Raw genomic sequence first — 6,162 nt, forward strand, 5'->3', positions numbered from 1 at the left:
GAAGCAACTAACCTGGGAATATCGTTCTTTTAGAGGACAAGGTTATCTAAAGTATTGCTTAAGTTCATTTTTTTACATTGGAATTTTAATTAGCTTTATCTAGATATAACTAACATACAATAAACTGCACGTGTTTAAAGCATACAGTTAGTTAAGTTTGGCTTACATGCATAGCGATGTTTAAGTCTATTTAATTAGATATTTGATTCCTTGCAGTCCTGCTACTATAAGCTGGCCTAAAACATTGTTCTTTGATATTTTTATGACTATTTAAAGGCAAAGGCTGAGAATGAGAAATGTTGGGTTATCATCTTAATTCTGCCTTGATTCTCACTGAGTGATTTTCAGAGAATCACATAACTACTCTGGTTTTCAAGGTTTCTATTCATGTAATGAAGGAGTCAGATCAAAGGACTTCACCTCACATATATTTCCCTATTCTAATCTTCTATAAGCTTATGATAATGAACAGAATTAAGAACCCTTAATTCTTTCTCATAACACAGTTTCATCTAGATCTGTGCTGTCCAATATGTTAGTTAGCAGTCATTAGCTACATATATTAGTCCAGACTGAGTATATAAATATATACTCAGTTTATATTTATATTTTATATAAATATATAAAATCACAAAGAGTTTGGAAAATTTAGTGTGAAAAAAGGAATGTAAAATATCCAATTAATTATTTTTATGTTGCTTACCTATAGAGCTGATCATATTTTGGTTACACAGAGTTACATAAAATACATGATTAAATTCATTCCACCTATTTTTTTCAACTTTTTAATGTGACTACTAGAAGCTTTCTAATTACAGATGAGTTCACGTATTTTTCAATTGGATAGAGCTCGTTTAGATTGTACTATGCGAACTATGGTTCAGAAAAAGAACTTCTCACAGAGACCAAATTGGAATGAATCATAACAAAGAATCCATTAATACAAGGGGCTTATAGAATTTATCTCTGCATCTTACTTCAAGGATAAGATAGGCCTATTTTTATACTGTGGCAATTAATTTCCTCATTCTAACAAAAGAAATTTATGAAATCCCAACTTAGAAGCAGATTAAGTATGGCATCCGTCATGAGGAGAAACATGAAACATGAAACATGAAGGAAAATTCTCTTGCATATTGAAATACTGAGAAAAGAGCAGGTGGGTATAAATTTGTTTTATCTTCTTATTGGTAGAGGATATTCAAGCTCTGATAATTAGGAAGGTCACTGATACAAAGAAACAAGTGGTGAAGGGCCTGTGGTGCCACAGGTTCCCGTGGCCTGTGCTCCCACAGTGAGCTCTGCCCAGGCCCAGCACTCTCAACTGCCTGTCCTGGTGCCCACCTTGCTCACACCAGGAACATGGCCCCAGGCCTTCTCTTCTGTGGCCTTCATCAATCACTGGTCGAACACCTAGTCAGCCTTCAGCATGTGGATAGGAATACAAGCCATGACAGGCAACACACTTCCTACCTAGATATTGGATCTTCACCTTTTGTACTTTTTCTCCAGATCAGGATTTAGCAAAGTGTAACCTGTAGGCAAATTGGGCTCACATCTTGATCCTGGGAGCCTAAAATACTTTCTTTCTTTTTGCCAAAAAAGGTTGTTGACCTCTGTTCTAGATATCTGAGAGAGAGAGAGAGAGAGAGAGAGAGAGAGAGAGAGAGAGAGAGAGAGAGAGAGAATATGGACAGAGTGTCACTAGATGGCTGCTGCTATCTTTGAGTTTCTGTCGAAGACGTTGGTTGGTTTCATGTCATTATAAGCCAATACTAGAATAAGTTGAGGGTAGGCTATCTCTGATGTATCTCAAATTCTACTGATTTAAATTTTAATCACATTTAAAAATACCTTCACAGCGGCCTCTAGGCTGGTCTTTAACTAAACAACTAGGCACAATAGCCCTGCCAAGTTGACACAAAATTAATCATCCCACTTGTCATGCTTTTTTCTGCTCTAGAATACATGTGCCTTAGTAGATGGAAGATTTAATATTTAATACATGTTGCTATGATTATCAAGGACTTAGGCTGTATTACTTTCTTTAGTTTCTTGTAACTATTGCTTTTCTCCTTATTGTTAACAGCATTTATTGTTTTAGAGGAGAGAGAACAAGATTCACAGCAAAGAAACATCTTTGAGTTTCAATAAGACTTTTTCATTTTAAAATCTATAATATGAGGGCATAATGTTTATTTCACAAACAACATAACTGAGAAAAACAAGACAAGTCTGGCTATCTCATTGCTGAAGAAGTAAAGATTATGCAGGTGAGCAAAGAGAAGACAAATAACTTAGATGCAGGTGGATTCCTGAAAAGCAAGCTCGTGTCTCTACCGTTTATTCATAGTGAGGTGTGGGATGGGGAAGAGAAATAAGGATAGAAATCAGAACCCCAAAGCAGTGCAGGGTTCTCTTTGGATTTCTGTGGGGAGTTCAGGAGTGCTGCAAGTCCCACAAAATATTTCTGCCTCTAGCAGCACACACAAGTGGTTCAGTAAAGAAGTTTGAGACAGCCATGTTCCACCTCCTTGATGTGCAGAAAATTCACATTTTTTTCTGGGGGACCATATCAGAGAAAGCCATATCAGAGAAGCTTATTGCCAGAAGTGAGGAAAGAAATAACTGAGATATGTATGGATGGGTAACCAAAAAGCAGAAAGGAATTGCGCAAAACATTTCCCCTTCTGGATGCTGCTGTATGTAATGTTATCCATCCATACAACATGGACAGATGATAACTCAGACACCCATACCTTTACAGTATGCTAATGGGTTGACTTAGGTCTGTACTTGTTTAGGATAATCTTAATTTATACCAGTTGCTTCACTAATTATGTAAATTATTAAGCAGCAATCCCTTTTACTCTAGAAAGGTGACTATATGGTCAGCTGTCTAAGCCCTAGAACTCAGATGCAACCCAGGGGAAAAAAGGAGAAACCTGAACCAGTTGAAGTTAAGGTTTTTCTACCTGTAAAAAATGAAGAGGGAAATCTAAAATGGAAATTCAGTTCACTTGTAAAGAAAATAAGAATGACTTTTTGGCATATTTGAAACTTCATTTCTCTCCTAATTTAAAAAGCACCTAAACCTCAGGAGTTTACATTGTCAAGTCCATTACACTATGCACAATTCATTACTTAAAAACAATAGCATATATAAGAACTTTATATTTTATGTATTTAATTTCTGCCTCGAATTTATACCATGCCTTTATTCCAGGAACAAAAATAATCTTCACTAGTTTTTATGAGTTGGTAGCAAGCAAGGGCTATTCAGTGAAGAGCTGTATAAGCCCTGCTAAGGAGATTTGGACTGTGTCCCAGGGAATGAAATAATAAATTTGTGTTTTGGAGAGTGTACTTGGGCAGCAGTATGTAGGATGTGACAGACGCAGCAGAACCATCATCAGGAGGCTCTTGCGGCAATTCAGATGGGCAATGAGTCTGAACTGAGGGAATGACCATGGGGATGTCAAGAGGACAGACTTGAGAACTACAAATAGGCAATCAAATAGAAGATATTTGGAGACCAATTTCATGCTGTGAGTGAGGAAAGAAGAAAAGATTTGTTGTGATAGAAAATAGAGAATGAGGTCAATGTGGGACCCAGGATTGAAGTTCCTGTGGGATGTTCACGAGATGATGGTTTTGCAGGTGACTATGTGACATAGAGATGTGCAGAGGGACATGTTTTGGAGGCTGAGATTATTAGGATTAGAGAAAGTAGTAAACATTAAAAAATTAAAAAGAGAAAATGCATATAGTTACTTTCTCATACTCTTTCAGTAAATTTAAACAAAGCCTGAATAAGATACAAGTTAAGGTCAGGTTAGAGGATATTATACTAAAATAAATAAATAAAACTCTTCGTTCTAAAATAAATAAAGCTCAGTAAAGCCCTTCATGAACTTTGGCTTGGAAATCCATGTTGGAAGTATTTTACTTTGGACCAGAGTCTTTTAACTGAGTGCAAATTTTCCCTTGAGGGATAGTTTTGGTTGTCCTAACTAGAGGAGTTAATAGGACACTGTTATTAGAATCTAGAGGTAGAGGCCAGGGATGATGTTTGTATGATTTGTATCTGGAATGTCCCCTGAAGTCTTGTGTGTTATAGATTTGGTCGCCAGCTGGTGGCGCTAGAGGGAGAAGATGGAAACTTTAGGAGTTGGGATCTACTTGGAGGAAGTAGGTCACTGGGGGCACTGGGACCAGTCCTTAAAGGGTACATCTTGTCCTGAACCTTTTGTTTTCTTTCTCTTTGCTCTTGCTGCCACTAAGTGAGCAACTTTGCTCTACCAGGCCCTCTGCCACTGTGTCCTGCCTCACCACAGACACAGAAACAACTGAGCCAAGAGGTCATGGACTGAAAGCTCTAAAACCATGAGCCCAAATAAATATATCCTTCTTTTAAGTTGTTTTTCTCAGTTATTTTGTCATGGTGATAGAAAGCTAACACACTGCTAAATATACTGCAACTCACAGGACAGCTTCCACCAAAGATGTTAATATTGCCAAGGTTGAGAAACCCCTATCTTAGACAATTGAGCTAACAATTTTGTTGAAAGAGCTAAAATCATCCTTAAATTGTTTTTCTGATCAAGAAACACCACAGAAGGACTTTGATGTAATGCATGAAAGGACCCTGATATTCTGGCTGGGAAGTCCATTCTAGTTAGCTCTTCTGACTCAAAAGGCCACTTACCTGGTCAAAAGCCCTTGTGCGCTCCCAAAGCCCTTAAAGCACTTTGGTAGCACACAACATTGAGGGCTCCAAGCAAGCAGGGCACTTTTTACTCAGGGAACCCCATAATACAGGATAGCAGTCAATGCAAGGATAACAAGTTCAATAACATGAGACTAGATGGGAAAGCATATACCATGAAGGGCATCTGAAAAATGGAGGCTTGAAAATGACCACCAAATTTGGATATTGCATTTCAGATATGAAGCAAAAAGGTGAAAGCTCTTCAACAATATAACAGTGATAAAAAGCACAGTCTGAGTCCAGCTGTCTGAGCTTACAAAATGTCTGGTCTTATACATCTTAGTTGTTGATTTGCAGCAAACTACTTATCCTCCCTTTTCACCTGTAAAGAGGGATAAAAATATCACCAGCCTCAAAGAGTTGTGTTTGGGAGTAAATCACATATGATATGCAGGATCCTACCTGGTAAAGTTTGTTATCAATGAAGGAGAAGGAAAAAAAGACCTAGACCCAGCCCATTATTTTCAGAGTTTCCTGTCACTAGGGACTTCCAGTGTTCAACACAAAGATATTAACAGTATAACGCTGGAAGTAATACAGTACCTGCTTTTTCTTCCTTCCGGAGTTTTTCGTTTTGTTTTGTTTTGTTTTTGGTCAAATCAATAATTTGCTGATTGATATTTGTTAAAACCAGTAACATTTTTGCTGTTTATTCCACTAGTTTCTGTCATAATAAATGGGAGTAAATGAAACAGATTCATTCTTTTCAAATTATTCATGTCCCTAATAAAACATCTGGAAACCACCAGGCATGGTGGAGCACACCTGTAATCCATCAGCTTGGAAGGCTGAGGCAGGAGGATCTTGAGTTCAAAGCCAGCCTCAGCAACTTGACAAGGTCCTAAAGCAACCCAGTGAAACCCTGTATTGAAATAAAATATTAAAAAGGGCTGGGGATGTGGCTCAGTGATTAGACACACCTGGGTTCAGTCTCCAACACAAAATTTTAAAAAATTCTGGAAACCACAAGTAAGATAGGTAGTTATAAAAGATTCTAAAGTTTCAAAAGATTCTGAATGGTTCCAAAAAGCAGAACCTGCATTCTTATAAACTACACTGTTTGGTCTTTGGCAAATTACTTAGCCTTTCTGTGTTTCTGTTTCCTTAGTTATAAAATGGGGATAGAATCTATTTCACAATATGGTTGTGATGATTAAATAAGAAATCACATGTGAAGTAATTAGGCACAGCATACCCAGAAAATATTCAGTAAATGTTAGTTATTAGAATTTTATTATTTTAATGAACAAAGAAATTTATGCATGTACCATTTAAATAAAATTTTAAACATAAACTAGAGGATGGCAGAGAGATGTCACATTTACAGTGTGCTACTTTGGGGCTATTTTTACAAACTAGTCTAGGAACTCTTGGTGTAACTTTTTGAGAAG

General features: G+C 37.1%; 1 long non-coding RNA gene across 1 annotated transcript; it reads left to right on the plus strand.

Moving 5' to 3' along the window:
* Nucleotides 1–631: 631 nt before the first annotated feature.
* LOC306653534 lies at nucleotides 632–4,176 on the plus strand. The gene is made up of 3 exons (XR_013761748.1): nucleotides 632–1,159; nucleotides 2,090–2,273; nucleotides 4,121–4,176. It is a non-coding gene; the product is annotated as an uncharacterized lncRNA (long non-coding RNA).
* The last annotated feature ends 1,986 nt before the right edge of the window (nucleotides 4,177–6,162 follow it).

This window comes from Sciurus vulgaris (assembly GCF_902686455.1).
Source record: "Sciurus vulgaris genome assembly, chromosome: 2".
In the NCBI taxonomy this organism is placed as follows: domain Eukaryota; kingdom Metazoa; phylum Chordata; class Mammalia; order Rodentia; family Sciuridae; genus Sciurus; species Sciurus vulgaris.